Source organism: Marmota monax, unplaced genomic scaffold, assembly GCF_021218885.2.
Source record: "Marmota monax isolate L192 unplaced genomic scaffold, Marmota_monax_Labrador192_F-V1.1 WCK01_AAM20220418_F8-fsc00056, whole genome shotgun sequence".
Taxonomy (NCBI): Eukaryota; Metazoa; Chordata; class Mammalia; order Rodentia; family Sciuridae; genus Marmota; species Marmota monax.
In genome coordinates this window covers 7,975,251-7,991,935 of record NW_026695212.1, presented here as the reverse complement: position 1 = coordinate 7,991,935, position 16,685 = coordinate 7,975,251, and the positions used below count along the sequence as shown (strand labels likewise).

At 36.9% G+C, this 16,685-nt stretch overlaps 1 long non-coding RNA gene across 1 annotated transcript in view; it reads left to right on the top strand.

Moving 5' to 3' along the window:
- The first annotated feature begins 4,188 nt into the window (after nt 1-4,188).
- Nucleotides 4,189-16,685, top strand: part of LOC131423681 (uncharacterized) — a 47,583-nt gene continuing 35,086 nt past the window's right edge. Inside the window, exons 1-2 of the long non-coding RNA XR_009225552.1 lie at nt 4,189-4,319; nt 11,437-11,582. This is a non-coding gene — a long non-coding RNA (uncharacterized LOC131423681). The remainder of the gene's footprint in view (nt 4,320-11,436; nt 11,583-16,685) is intronic.

Here is a 16,685-nt window from a genome sequence, read left to right as displayed (position 1 = left end):
TAAGTCACATTCTAAACTCGTTGGAAGTCAGTCCATCTTTCTGGGAGCCATTCTTTTCTGTGCAATGTTCATGTAATGAATGGTAATAATGCCTTGTAAGGATGTTGAAAGAATAAGTGAAGCAACGAATATGGATGTTTACATAGCATGTACTAGCTGTGCATAGCTTGCTGTCCAGTAAACCCATGCCTTTCCTTCTATGGAGTGAAATTGTCTCAGGGAAACAGTGACCCAGGAAGGGACTACAGTCCCCATGATTCTTTACATTCAATTGTGCTATTATCTAGTTTTGACCCGTAGCATAGAAGAAAGTGTGTGGTCAAAGAAGTTAGGCATCTGTTAGGTCTATTTTACCTTTTCTTTCCCTTCCCATCTGGATTCTCAACAGCCAATAAGGAGAGAAGAGCCATAAGATGGAAGATGCCTGGGTCCTTAAGTCCTTGAATGGGAAAACTCTTCCATGAACTGGGTACATTACACGGGGCTGAGTGTGTGTGTTAGAAATAAGCTTCTACATTTACAGCACAATTGTGAATGGATAATTATGAATGTAATGCATTCCACTATTGTCATGTATGTAAGAAATAAAAAAAATAACAGTGAAAACAACAATAAAATTTCATATGTTTAAAAAATAAAAACAAAAAGAAATAAGCTTCTACATAAAATGTTTTGTTACAGCAGCTCATGTTAAATTCACTAATACAAAAATTTCAGTAGGCACTCAATACATTTTTTCTTTTTCATTTAATTTATTTTTGCTTTAATCTTTTTAAATGTTTTTAAAATTTATATATGACAGTGGAATGCATTACAATTCTTACAACACATATACAGCACATTTTTTCATATCTCTGGTTGTATACACAGTATATTCACACCAATTTGTGCCTTTATATTTGTACTTTGGATAATAATGATCATCATATTCACTCAATACATTTTTAACAACAAAAAGATAAAAGACATCTTTGTAATTTGTTATTACCTTTGAAATTTTAAAATAAAATGCAGTGAAGACTGGGGAAGAGGACAAACTTGGAAATCAAAAGGAGGAGGGTGTGAGTGGATGGGGCTGACTGTAGCCCACTCAAAATCTTATTGTTTATTGTTCCATTCATTGCTTGCCATGTTTTAGGAGTTGATGCACTTCATTCAATCATAAGGTCATGGTGCAGGTACTGAATTAATTCTGAAGGTCATCTGTACTACTTTCAAGTACTACTTTCTATAGAGACCCTAAAGTGATAGAGAAAAGACAGTTATTTAATAAAATCAAGTAATTAAAACATCTGATATATTGGATGGTGATAAGTGCCATGGACATAAATAAAACAAGGAAAGGAGTGTGGAAACTCTGCAGTGGTGTCAAGTTTTAAATAAGATGGTCAGGGATGTGTCACAGAGAAGGCGCATTGCAACAAAGATTCCAAAACAGCAAGGAAGCAAGTCATGACTTCCATAGGGGGACTCATAGGACAAAAGCTTTGATATGAGAACATACCACATGTGTTCAAGGAATGGTGAGAAAGCTGCATGATCAGGGCAGGATAGGCAAGGGAAAGGTGACTGGGAAGATGTCAGAGAGATAAGAAGGTCGGCCTAGATTAAAAGGGCTGGGAACTAAAGGGTAAGCACCGTGGGCTATCCCAAAGAGCTCAAGATCAGAGGATTGGCTGCTGTTATTGGCTTCAGCAGTGAATACCAGAACAATGCTAGGAAAGACAGACAGGTCCAATTCACTTAATCAGAAATCAGTTCAACAATCTCAAAGAAGGAAAAAAAAAAAAAAACAGAAACAGAATTCAGATGGTGACTGAGATCCAAGCTGCACCACCACCCCACCCCACCCCCACCAAAACAAAACAAAACAAAAAAACCCACTTGTCACCATGAAGTCATGTCAGTGCCCATGTACACCAAGATGATGTATTTGGTAGGAGCAAGAGAGAGAAAGCAACTTTAAAAGACTGAGTGCTTACTAGACAGAGATTGTTTAATTTGGAACAGATTGAGTTTTCAGGGATAAGAAAACATTTGTCAATGTTAAGGTGGGACATCTCAACATTTGACCTCGTTTTCTGGGAGAAAAATGTTCTAAACACTTTGCATCAAATTTCAGTCTTAACATGCTATAAATAAAGTTAAACAAATATTTACTTTATAGTAAGTCAGAGAACAATAAACAGTTGTCATATTGTAGTTTTAAATATGGCTTGAGTGACTTAAGCACGTTATGAAAGAAAATGATCCAAAAGACTCACATGGGTTAGAAAATAAATTTATAAGTTCTTTTTGTTTGAGAGTAGGATGAATTTATTGTTGAAATTTAGTTTTTTAAAGAAAATAAACAGATAAACATTATGTACCATGATGTACACAGACCAGTTCATATTTTTAGATATTTTTAAATATCCAAATATGTAAATTTACAGAGAACAATCATACTTAATCATGATTTTAAGCTATTATTTTAAAGTATTTTTAACAGGAGTCAATATCTGCTTCTATAATAAACCAGTAAGAGTTTTCTTGCTCTGTTCTTTCATAGTGAAATGGATATAAGTACTTCAACTGTCAAAACACAGAGATTAACAAGTGAAGAAAGTGAAAATCTTGTCCCTAAATAATGTTATTCCCACTGGGTAAAAATAGAAAGGCTTATAAAACTTTGCTCCCTAATGTTTAGTGAGAATATGACAAGAAATGGAATATTGTTTTGATAGAACCTGAATTTAAGTTATATGTGTTCATTTGTTATGGCTTGGATCTGGAATGTTCCCCAAACACTCTTGTGTTAAAGTCTTGGTTCCCTAAGGCAGAAATGCTCAGAGGTGAGGCTTTTAGGAACTGATTGGATTATGAGGCACTAAACTTGTCAGTGGATTAATCCATCTGGTGGATTAATAATTGTAATGGATTATAAGTAGGTGGTGGAAACTATAGGACATAAACCTTAGTTGGAGGAAGTAGGACACTGGGTGTGTGCCTTAGAAGGGTATATTTTGTCCTTAGCTCCTCTTCTTTTTCTCTTCTCTTCCCTCTCTCTCTTCTTTCCTGCCTTCCCCAACTCTCTGTTTCTATGAGCTGAGTAGCTTTCCTCTACTATGCCCTTCTGCCAAGATGTACTGCCCTGCCTCAGACCCAAAGCAATGGAGCCAGCCAACCATGGAATGAAATCTCTGGAACAATGGGTGAAAATTAAAATTTCCTCCTTTAAGTTGTTCAAGTCAGATATTGGTTCACAGCAAAGAAAAGCTAACACATCTTTCAAAGCTCATACAATTGGTAAAGTTATTTTTTTAGCTCTATCTGCTGCTTTTATCATTTATTTGGCATCAAAATATTGCACAAGGATATAAGCCTTTATTGGGAGACTTGCTTCATGAATGGATTACAAAGGTGAAAGAGAATCCAACTCTATTCATGAGGGATTTATCATCTAGGAGGGAAAAAGACAAGTGAATCCATAATTAGTGTTATGAGATCTATGATAAAATTAAAGTTGTTGACTTTACTCATGCTTGTACATTGAGCACAGTGTAACCAAATGCAGCATCCCCTGCATGTGCAAACAAACTGCTGTGGTGCACAGAAAGCAGAGGATTTAGCTTGAAGGAGTCAATAAAGATGTATAAATAACTGTTATTCAGGTGCATCTTGAATGAAGAGCAATCCAGAAACTGAGATAAGGGGAAGGGAGCCTGAAGTACATATAAATGTTTAGCAGAAAATCGGATTTGTGTGAGGGCAGTGTTGTTGGAAGTCTGTGGATGAAATAAAGTACAGAGGACTATGCTTGCAATGCTGTGGAGTGAGGATATTGTGAGAGGTCAAGAAACACAGGAGGCTTTTAGAAAGAAAAAAGGATCAGGCTGGTGTTTTTGATGAATAATTCAGGCAGGGAAGATGGATTAATCTGTAAATATTTGTTTTATAGGACTTTTCAACAATATTTGGTATTTTAACTATTCCCTCTTGGAAGCATTTGTATCTCTGGGTTTCTGTGGCACCACACTTTTTGGCTTTTCTTCTTTTTCTCTGGATGCTCCTTTGGGGATTGATTTCAAAGTTAAGACCTCTCAGAATTCTGACATGGGCTCTTTGGGTTTTTTGTTCTGCACATTTGCCTTCTCATTATCCCAGCTCCACCTCTCTGATGCAGATTGTTCTCCTAAGCCGTAGATCTGTATGTACCTGAATGCCTGACTAAAGCTTATGAAGTCAAAACATCCAAAATGAATTTGTGACTTTGCAAAATGCCTTTAGAAGTCATGACACTTTCACGGAGGCAGGCATCATTCATTCTGTACAAAAGGGTAAGTGCTCCAGCTGTGTTGGTTGTATTTATTCATTTGCTTAACAAGTTTTCTTAGAGATCTACAACTGGGAAAGATCTATGTAACTATAAGCATACTTAAAGCAAGATTACTGCCTGACTAGAGTTGAAGCTATTTATATGAAGTTTACGGTGTGTCAGGAACTATTGGATGTTACATCACTTATTTCTCACAATTCTTTGGATGGACATTATTGTTGTATATGTTCAAGTGAGGACATGAGGCTCAGAGATGATTCCAGTATCACACAGTGAGCAGTGGCAAAACACAACTGAACCCAGACAACTCAATTCAGATAGTTTAGACTGATGCTAAAACCCATGTTCTTTTTTTTCACACTATATAACTCTGAATTTAGGGATTCCCAAGGACAGGCATTCCAATCCCCCTCATTGGAATATCTAATTCATAGGATATCCATTTTGTCTCCACCAGGAACTCTTTAGTTCCACCCTATTCTATCCTGGAATCTGGATCCCACTTTCATTTCTTCCCTGACTCTATTGAAAGTAATCATGAAAGCATTTATTTTTTTTTAATTTTTATTTTTTAATTTGTTCTTTTTTAGTTGTACATGACAATAGAATATATTTTGACATATTTATATAAGCATGGAGTACATCTTATTCTAATTAGGATCCCAGCCTTGGGGTTGTGCATGATGTGGAGATTCGCTGTGGTTTATTCATATATGTACATAGGAGAAAGCATTTATTTGATATCAGTGGATTGAATTTTACTTGTTGAAATATTTATTGTATTAACCAAGAGCAACAGAACCAATAGGGTGTGAGTGTGTATGAACATACATATGAAAAAACCACGTATATATATATTCTATATAGGAAGAAATATAAAGAATTGGCTCACATGACTATGGAGTTTGGTAGGGTGAGTCAGCAAACTGGAGACCTAGGAGAGTCATCAAGTTAGTTCCAGTCCAAGGGTGAAGGTCAAAGAACCAGAAGAGTCAGGTGCAGTTCCAGCTTAAAAGCCAGTAGGCTTAAGACCCAGGAAGACTCAATGTTTCAGGTGAGTTCAAAGGAAAAAAACCAGTGCCCCCATTCAAAGACCAGAAAACAGGAAGTTTTTTTTTTGTTTTGTTTTTCATTTGTAGGAGGGCCAGCTTTTTTTTTCTATTTGGATGAAGCTTGCCTATAATACAGGGGTTGACCTGCTTTCCTCAGCCCACTAATTTATACGTGTATCTCATCCCAAAGCCTCTCACAGAAACACTCAGAATAATATTTGACTGAATTTCTGGATTACCTGTGGCCCAGTCAAATTGATGCATAAAATGAGCCATCACCTTTATGATACAGAAATCATGTCTATAGAGAACCTCATCATGGTCCCTTTAGAGAAGATTGACAAAGACCTAGTGACTATAACTCCCCAATGTGTTACTCAAATATTTATTGAATATGCCCAGTACATTATGATCTTGGCCTTTCATTGAAAAAACCACTTTACAGTTTTGGTGATGATGATGATGAAGTGCAAGTCACTTAAATTCTCAACAGTTGTATTTATGGATCAAGACATTTCCTTTAATGTTATTTTATAGGCAAAAGGGAAAAATCTGCAAACATATTTTGGATAACATACAGGTTTGTCAGGGTCTTGAGTTACTCCACATCAGAATACAGGAGTATCTATGTTAACATGGAACATTTACACTTTTTACAAGCAGGACTTGGGGAAGTTTCAAAATATCTGGAAAACAGATTGTGTATAAAAATATTCATAGGGGAATGATGAGTGTATCACAGTTTCCCCAGGGAACAGGTATTAGTAGACAGGACTGATTCAGAGGCTGCCTTTGACAAAAAGAAAAGTCTTTAAACTTTGGAGTCTGCTGCTGCAGGAGTTTGGTGCAGTAAAATGGAGGGTGGGCAGCATCTCCTCCTCTTACCAGCTTGCTGAAAACTCAAGCACTCCTTCAGTGCCAGACCAGGGAATAAAGCCAAGACTTGAAAAGGCAGCTGAGAATAGAAACACTGTTCAATTTTGCTTTAAGGGAAGGTACTTAGCTGGAGCATAAAATACCTGGGAACTTTCTTTTGGGTTACTTTGGTTGGCAAATTAAGGGTCAAGTGCTTGTGACATTAGTCGTTTGGCAGCCCTTCCCCGTGCCCCCTCCCCACCAATCCAAGTCATATAACCACATCTTACAGTTAGAAGCTCATCTAGGAATTAATTGGTTTCTCTTTCCCTTACAATTAAGAATATGGGAGTTCATCAGGTCTGGCTGGGCCATATATCTCACCATGGTAGAACCATTTGTAAGAGGCTAAAGTTTATCTCTTCAGGGATGTTTCTATTTTTATTTATTTATTTATTTTTGAGTAGAGCAAGACTGAGTTTTTCTCAGTCACCCTTATGCCATTGGAAGAAGTGGTTTTATTTTTCTTCTTCACAATAGCAGCTTAAAAATATAGGTGATTCTTTCATTTGATTTACTTTATTTAACAAATATTTGTTGGTATCTAAACACTGTGACTGGTATTAGAGGTAAAAGGTGATAAACAGGCAAGGGCTCCTTTTCTCCTGGAGTTTACAGTAACTTTATTATTTTCATAATATTTTTATTATTTAAATCTTTTATATTATATAATTTATCAGCATAAAGAAAAACTAACAAAAGAAATTACAAACTTCCTCTCTGCTATCCTATCTTGACTACTGCCATTAAATTTTTTTTTCATACTGTTATTCCTGCCTTTTTATTTAGTGTTAATTATTATATATGTTTTGCATTCAACTTTTTCTTTGTAAATGATCTTTGCAAATTCTTCTCTATGAATGTTACATCACAAACATCTTCCCATTTGCAGTGTTCCAAACCATAATTTTTATAAATACAGGTGGCTAGCTATATAAAACTATAAAGTTCTAATAAAAAAGAAAAAAATGCATACAGGTAGATTATAAAATTTGTTAACTTATTCTTTTGTTTGAGGGCATTTAGTTGTATACAATTATTCAATGAATAACATCAAAGGTAGTTTTTATTTTTCTTGCACTGTGTCTAAATTCTGTAAGTTGGAGTCATGAGAATGTTTTTCTTCTGTGAGGAGCAAGATGAGGAATAAACTGACATATTTTGAGGTCACTCAGATTTATCTCGAATTCCAACTGATTTTAGAAAAAAAACAGCATGAAGCACAAAACCCGAACCTGATGCATGATACAAAGATATTTTCCTCTTTCTTTATTAAAAATATGAAAGAAAGGAGAGGGAGATATTTATAAATATACATGTCAACAGGACAACATGCATATTAAAAAAGATACTTGGAAACCATTGACAGGGTTTTAAAATGTATTTTTCCAAGTTTAAGTTATGCTTACATTGTCACATTGTGGCCTACTGAAATGCTAAAATGTGTGATTATTAAAATGACCATAATATTCTGTAAAACAGAATTATTTTTGCCCAATCTTGTGATAGTTCCACTGTTGATTGGTGTGCCTTCCTTTGCCAACAATAGTCTTCTTCCATCTTGTAAAAATAGGTATGCCTTAAAGGAAGAAAATGTCTGTGCCATTTTACTGCTATTAGGTTGCTTTTCCAAAGGGCTATGGATGGGGAAATGGTGGTAATTATTCCTGCTGAGGTCCCTCAGTAGGGAATGTCTCTAATGAAAAATAAGCAAGATTTAATAAAGAGCAGGATACAATAAAGCACTTACGTTGAGCTGTGTATGCTTCTTCTAGAGTTCAGTGATTCTGGGCGGCCTACTAGACTGAATCGCCAGCAGCTGTTCATTTGCTGACTTTCTTGTCTGCCACAGCTGCCAGCAGCTGTTCTTTCATACTCCACATCCAGATGCAAACAGCTGTTTTTTCTTTCTTCACAATTGTCAGCAGTGGCTCATTTTTGTCCTGAATACATGGACACCTGCAGCAATAGGAATTTTATTTTTCAGTCATGAGGAAATACTGGAAAGCTTCAGAAAGGTTGAATGGGGAAAGGGGAAGAGGGAATAGGAGGTGATGAGATGTAGAAAGAGCCTGTGGTGGCAGGCTGGAAGGTGGATGGAATTCTCTCAGTTGTTTTTCAGGGGCTGCACAACAGCCTCTAACAACAGATATCTCTACTTCTTCCTTACTGTGACATTCACCTTGGAAAGCATGGGATCATCACAAACCAATACCAGGAAACTAAGCAATTGGGAAGCAATTATGATGGTGGGCTTTCTAAGGACTTGTTTTTCACTCCTGTATCTAAGAAGTATTTATGGATATTCACCATTTGCTAGGCAACTGTTATAGACAAAAAAGGTTGCTAAATAAATGAGCATGCATTTATGTATGTGTTCAAATGTATGTCCACACATTCTTATCAGTCCTGTCTCTGCTAAGGATTGCAAAAGTAACGGTTTAATTTCACTTTCTGTGTTGAGTTCATCCTTTTCTCCCTTTGAGATTGGTGACCTTTGAATTATTGCCTCGAACATGAAATATTCCTGGTTCTCGTCTATCTCTGTTTTTGTAGGGACTAGAGAGAAGAAGGCAAAAAGGGAAGAAAGAAAACTTGCATTTACCTAGGACTTACTGTATCATTGTTCTTCACCTGGGTTATCTTGTTTTAGTTTCATATGAAACAGGAAATAGTCATTGCTGTTCCCATCTAGCTGATGAGGCAACTGGAGTTGGAAGTGTGAAACTGCTTGTCTATAGCCAAATAGTCAGGATTCTCCAGCTCACCACTGAGATTGATATAATTAAAACTCTGTAAGTCTATGAAAAATATAGCTCAAGAGACAAAAAGGAGAAATTACTTCAATGTTATTTACTGTTGAATTGCATACAATTTGATGCTCCAAATAATATGATAATTAGAATCATAAATTTAAATGATTTAATAATGATAATTTTGAAGATAGGGATAGAGAAAATGCCAGACTCAGACTCCCTCACTCCAAAGTACAAGATCTTTTCACCCCAATATGCCTCTGTACATGTTTTTCCTTCCTATTCTTGGAGCAGCAGAGAATGCTAACAGTGATAACTAGGTTTAATACTGTGATTGTGAAAGCAGATGTACAATTGGTTTAAAACCTTTACTTTCAATTGGAAATATGATCAAAATTTCACTTCATCAATCTTCAGGGAACTGCCATAAAAGGTGAAATAGAAGACAAGATATGGAGACCTCAGAGCTGAATTGTCACAAATAAAATGTTTACATTGCTCCTCCTACCCCGCCCTGGCTCTTCTCTGTAAAAAGAAGGTTTGAAAGAATATTGACTGAAGTATGGGAGGACTTGATACCCTCATGCCACACCCGGACTCCATCCATTAGAGTCCAAAGGATGTTAGTGGTTATTCTTTGTAATAGTGAGTGGGAAAGAACTGGCTGAGGCTCTAAGAAAACTTTCGATGGTTTAGGGAGCCATTAAGAAAAAGCTCCCTATTCTTGTAAAAATTTCCCAAACTTTCAGGACCAGGTTTCTGTGGCTGGCCAAGAGTCAGCCTCAGTTAGAATCCTGCCAAATTGAGCATCAACAGCTCATTTGGCTAGGGAGAAAAAGAAATGAGAAACAACTGACATTTGTATACTTGAAATTATGAGCTGTTTCTCTAACAAAGAGACCAAACACTTTCGACTTGTTTTACAGTAAACATACACATTGAACAATCTGGTTGGCTGGCAGCTGGCTGCGCATATGTAGGGCATATGTGAACACATATGGATGCATAAAATCACATATGTTCACTTAAAAGGACACTGTCAAGTCATTTTATGGCTTTGTTTGTTCTCTGGGCTCCATTGTTTATAAAATCTTCTTAGAAGCTTAAAAATACAATTTCTTTCCCTACTGATTTTTGTTCTTTCTTTCTTTCATACAGTATTTTGAATGGCACTCAAATAAATGGGACTGGTTCTTTTTAAAGCCTAATTCTACTTAAACCTATATAACAACAAAGCATGTTGCCCAATTGGAAATAAAGCACTCTCTGAGAGGTTCCTATGAAGAGAAAAATAACCATATTCTGCCTTTGGAGTAGATGTTTCTACTTTTATTTTCAAGTTTTATTTTATGAACAAATCTTGAAAGATTATATTGCTTTTATAGATTTTAATTTGTGTTCGACACTACATATAGAAGTTTCTGACTATGATAAATCCTATTTTTTTCTACTTCCTAAAATGTGTTTGAGCAATATTCTTTTAGCTTCTTCACTGAGTAAAAATTCTTTATTAAAAAAATCCTTGGTTTGGGGAAAAGCCACAAGGGACCAAATCAAAATGGCCAGAGCCTGAAAAGATGGTAAAATATCACAGTCAGGAAAACAAAAAAACAAAATAATGATGAATGCTCATTTTTCACCCATCAGACTGGCAAAAAGCAAAAGAGCAAAGCCATGCATAGCTAGTAAAGATATGAGAAAAGAGGCACTTCCATACCAAAGAGTGAAGAGGAGCAGTACTTGTTGACCTAAAAGGATTACCAGCTGGTGTTACTGAGAGAGAAACAAGATGAAAGGAAGAGAAAATAATGTGAGCCCATCTTGGCAAATCCATGACCCAAAAGAACCTCAATATATATTTATTTGTTTCTTTCTTTTTTTCTTTTTGGCCAGTGGCAGGGGAGGAGGTACCGGGGATTGAACTCAGGAGCACTCAACCGCCGAGCCACATCCCCAAGCCCTATTTTGTATTTTATTTAGAAACAGGGTTTCACTGAGTTGCTTATGCCTTGCTATTGTTGAGGCTGGCTTTGAACTTACGATCCTCCTGCCTTGGCCTCCTGAGCTGCTGGGTTTATAGGGTCACCACACTCAGCTCATTTGTTTCTTTATAATCTATTTATCATCATCATCATCAATCTGTATAAGGTTCTATCATGGGAAAAATATGGATAGATACACACTAGGTGGATAAAATGAGTTTTCTGAAAGGGGAGGGATGAGGGGCATGGGAACTTGGCAGTGTTCAGGTGAGAAAGCTTAGCAAAAAGGGAAGAATCAAAAGGAAAAAATCTGGTATGAAAGATATGGTCACATGTATGCAAAAATTATATGTATGTATATATGTAAAGAGATTTTTGAAATAATTATTACATTCAACATTCCCATCCTCTAGTTTTCAGGATCTCTATAGACAGAGGAAGATGTGAAAGCTGTAGAAGAAGTCATAATGGAGAAAGCAGAACTTGGGGGTTGGCTGAAGATCTTTAGGAGTTTCCAGTGAAATACCAAGAGGAGCAGGTTGCATTCAAGCAGTTCAAGGTACTGGTGCCACCAAGTGGTGTCTGGAGCAATTGTTGGTGGTATTTTGTTACCCTGCCAGCGACAGAACCTCTTGGTTTGTCTGTGCCTCCCTGGTAACAAGCAGAATGTGGAAGGCTCCAGTTCTTTCTGGGATGAAGTACATGCTTGTGATCCTGTCACTCACTTGAACAAGGAGTATGAAAGATATGCAGAGATCAAACAGTTTTTGCCCTAGAATTTGAGCAACCCTTGTTTTTTCTTGCTGGCCGGTGTTCTGTTGTGTCTGATCTTTACCTATCAAGTCTTAAGAGGTGTGCAATAATTTCTAACTACTTGGACTAGTTTTACAACTTGTATGACATAACTGCCTAATCTCTTATATAGGTTTTCTGTTTTTATTGCCACCATTGTAACCTGGCCTGTCATTATTTTTTTTTTTTCCTGATGCCATAGAACACTCTCAGGCTTTTTTGGACTCAGTCACCCTCTGCTCTAGTTCAGACGTAATCCACTTCTATACTAAGCTTCTTGAAGTTCTGGTGATTTAATACTTAAAAGTCTTCAATTGTTTGTCCCTGCCCGCTGGCAAAGTCTGAGCTTGGACCACAAGTTTTTGATGGGGGTGACTTCAATGTCTTCACATTCCCAGGGTGATTTCAGTTTACTTCTGTTGTCCCAGTGTAACTAGTGAGTCTTTATTAACTCTTGAAAGTGCCTTGATTTGAAAAGTACTTTATATGGATGCCCAACCACTACCTACTTTGTTCTCCTGCCACTGATACATGTGATAAGCAAGCTAAGAAATAAATGTCTAAAGTTTGAAGTGGGTGTTGGAATTGGACCCATGTGGGTAGGAGTCATATTTGAATATGTGTTTAACTTTTTTCTTTGATCATGCAAAAGCTAGATATAAATTATTTGGGATTTATTACTCCATTTGAATGTTTTTTTCTTCTGTCATTAAGTGATAAGTGGAATCTTGAATTCTAGTAAGAAAATCTACCTTTTTTTTTTTTTTTTTTGTACTGGTGATTAAACCACGGGATACTTGGCCACTGAGCCTCATCCCCAGACTGTTTCTTTTTAAACATTTTTTTTTAAAATTTCTGAGGCAGGGTCTCACTAAGTTGCGTAAGGCTTTGCTAAGTTGCTGAGGCTGGCCTTAAATTTGTGATCCTCCTGCCTCAGCTTCCTGAGCCACTGGGATTATAGGCATGGGCCATCATGCCTGGCCTCTTTTAATTTTTCACAGGAAAGAAAAGTTCTGTGTGGGACCTGAAGAACACTCCACTCAATTTTTTTTTTTTTACAAAATATCAATAAAATATTCAGCTAAATACTGATACAAAATTGCTAAAAATTTTGGGGAGGTACAAATGCTTGTACTGTGAGCTCCTGCACCACAAAGTGTCACATTTTCTACCCTAATTAGTGCATGCTTGGAGCAATTTCTTCCAGTTAGTAGAACTGAAATTTCAGTACTGCATTCTGGTTTCAGTATTTTCGATTTCTGTTTGCTACATTTGGGGTTAACTTGTTAATGGTTGAATATGTACTAATTAAGGAAATGCTTTATCCTTAGCCCCTGTTAGTAGGAATGCACTGAGTTTTTCCTATACTAGGAGAAAATTTGGGTTCAGCCACTCATTTTTTTCTTCCCTTTCATAACTAGTCAAATACATCTTCAATTTCATCATAGTCTGTGTTCTTGGAATGGGTTTTGTATGAGAACTAGTTGACTTGCATAGACTTGGAGCTGTGGCCTCATTAACACCAGGTGCTCATCAATGACTTGTCATTTAATGACTGCATTCCTCAGATCACCATATGCAGCTCCTTTCCCTTCTTTTATGGTACAGACTTGAGCCAACCTAAAGTACAGGATGTTGGGACTCAAACTATTCTTTAACTAGTTGAGAGTCATTCATTCGTCATCATCCGTTTATCCCCTGGGTGTTCAACCCTCTAGATGCTGGGTATACAATGAAGAACTGGCAGGACTTCCTGGAGAGGAATTTTCTGGCAGATAACATGCATCCACCCACTCACACGCACACACACAGGCCAACTTTAGCTTGTCATGTTAATGGGCAACAAGTAAACTGCCTTCCTTGTCTTCTTTTCTAATGTGACTTACTTTAAGAAATGTCTCTGATCATACCAACATCACCAGGAGGAGAACCAGGCTTCAAACATAGTAGCACATGGACAGATCTTAGGAACTCTGTTACACATCTGCTTTCCCTTATATATATTTTATTTTCCAAATATGTGTTCCATGTATGCTGCATAATTTAGATACAAGGTCAAGATGTTCCTGCTTCATGTCTATAAAGATGCCCCAGATTTCTCATTTTTCTAGGTCAGGAACTGTATAGTATTTAATGTACAGACTCAGAACTTGAATCTCATCTCTGTCACTTATGAGCTTTGTGACCTTGAATAAAACAGATAACTTCTGTGTGCATTAGATTACTTATATGCATTATAGGGCTAATAACATATCTTCTGCATTATAATCTTATTTTTAGCAGCATTATTGAGACATAATTCACATACCATAAAATTTGCCCATTTATGGTGTTCATTTTAGTGTTTTCTAGCATATTTATGGATTTATACAACTATCCCCAACAAACTAAATTTAGAACATTTCATCATCCCTAAACCCCAAATCATCCTGAACCCTCACCAGTCACTCCCCATTCTTGCTCACAGTCTTTTTAAAGTGATGATTAAATGAGTTAACATCTGAAAAGTGCTTAGAAAATTGTCTTACACATAATAGGTGCTATGTGTTTTCTATCATTATTGTTACTATTTTTAGTAACATCATTACATTATCTTTGTATCCTTTGTCAACATAGCACCTGATAAGTACTAGGTCCTTGCTGAATAAATTAAAAAGGAAAGAGAGTGGAAGATACCATCAGCATTCCGTAATAAAGAAATGCCCTCCATGTATTCATTGTAAACATGATCCAAGACACAACAGGATCTGGGCTAGAACATAGTACTTTACTGATGAAAGAGCCTTTAAAATGGGGTCTTACTGCAATGGTTTCAGCTGATAATGCTGTAGCTTGACCAAGAAAATCTGTTTCAAGTTCGAATGCCAATAAGTAACGTGTAACCTAAGGAAAGCCACAGACTGAATCTCCATTCAGTTACCTCTTAAGTGAACCTGGATTTACTAAGTGGTTCCTAAACTTCTTCCTCTCTTTAACATCCAAGGTATTGCCTGTCAATAAATGTGATGTGAATCTTATACATTATTTCTATGTTGCAACCTAGATACAAAACCACGTCACACCCATTTCATGATATTTCTTAGTTTCCAGAGTGCATTGTGTTCCCAAAGAGAATGCAAGTATGGATCATCTCCATCCTTAAATCCACCATTGGCTTCCCTCTGCCTGGAGGATGAAGCCCAAACTCCTTGGCAGAGCAGCTGAGACTCTCCTGGATCTTATTAGCCTGTGGAGTATCCATGCTCTGTTCTCCTGGGAGCCATAAGACTCTTGTTCCTTTGGAGAAACTACTCAGACCCTTAGTCTTGCAGGGTTGGGGGACTGTTATTCAAAATGCCATCCCCTCTCCTGGCCAAGTTAGACAAGTTCTTTGCTGAACATTTCAATTTTGGGTAAAGAAAAGAAGGGACTAAAAATAGTGGTAAATGCTTTGTTTTACACATATTTGTTGCTGATACAGAATGAACGCTGGTCCTCTAAGAAGATGGCCGATTGAGTCCTGTTTCTTATTTCCTGCAGCTGCCCTGGACTTTGTTAAGGACATGTTTTACTCCTACATGCTTTTTGCATTCTTCCCCAAAACTACCTTCTCCTTTTCCCTCTTCTCTTTAGGCTTAAGTTGGGAAGAATTTGGTCCTGCTGTCTACACCTAAACAAATAAAATTTTTTCATGATAAGATTCTAAGTCTGGTTTGACAGATCCCATCTTCTCACTCAATTTCCTACAATGTGAAATGCTTTCCTCATGTCCTCTAGACAGAAAACCATTCTCTCCCTTATCTGCCTCATGAATTCCTGTTCCTTCAACACTTGCCATACAGTTATCAGGCCTATTGTCCCTAATCTTATATATAGCAATATTAAGAACCAGCTTTTATCACGTGCCCCAAACCATTAGAAGCATTTTATGTACATTAACTAATGTAATTCTTTCTGATGCCTTATAAGAATAAGTATAATCATTGCCACTTCATTTTATAGATCATGAAACAAGAGCAGAAAGGTTAAGTAATGCCCCAAAAGCCCAATTAGTAAGCAGCATACCTGCAACCTGAACCTGGCCAGTCAGGTTGTAAACTACTGAGTCACACTGACTCGCAGAGGATCTTCATTTGTTTACATACCTATCTCAACTTTCAGTCTGAAGGTTTTTTGCTTTGTTCAATTTTGTAATTCCAGGACACAGCCTGTGCCTGGCACATAGAATGACTCAATAAAAGAGAAATGAACCAATGAACAAATTCCCCCTTGGCACTTGTGCTGAATCATTTATGTTGTGCATACAATTACTTCATTTCCTCATTCTAAGATGCACATTTTCAAAGAGTGCTTCTGAAACAAAGCAACTTATATATCATAATACAAAATATCTATTAGATATTTTCCTATTACAAATAAAATATATTAAATGATGTTAATATTTAATAAGGTGGCTCTCTCTCCTTCACTTCACTCTCCTAAAAAACTGATATGAATGTGGTGCATCCCAAATTGATGGCCTCACAGAATAAAGTACAAGGATCATGTTATTTATCACTTATTGCCAAACCAGGATAACTGGACTCCTTCTTGTTAGCTTCTCCCTTCTGAAACATCATCTCTATCAGTCTGGTTTATTCTTACTGAATTGGGGCATTGTGTCTGTTCCCCAAAAGAGCAGGGCTATGACTGTGAATGGATGGGTAATTGTTACTAAGACTACATGACCTTGAAATAGCCTTGATAGGCTCAGATATGGGTGGAAATCAGTTTGAGGACAGTGTTAGGTTGGGGCATTAGCTGGTGAGAAGGTCAAGCATTAAAAAGGAGTCCATGTTTGAACTTCCTCTTCCACTTGGCTCAAGATGTGATCTCAGATGCCTTGGTACAT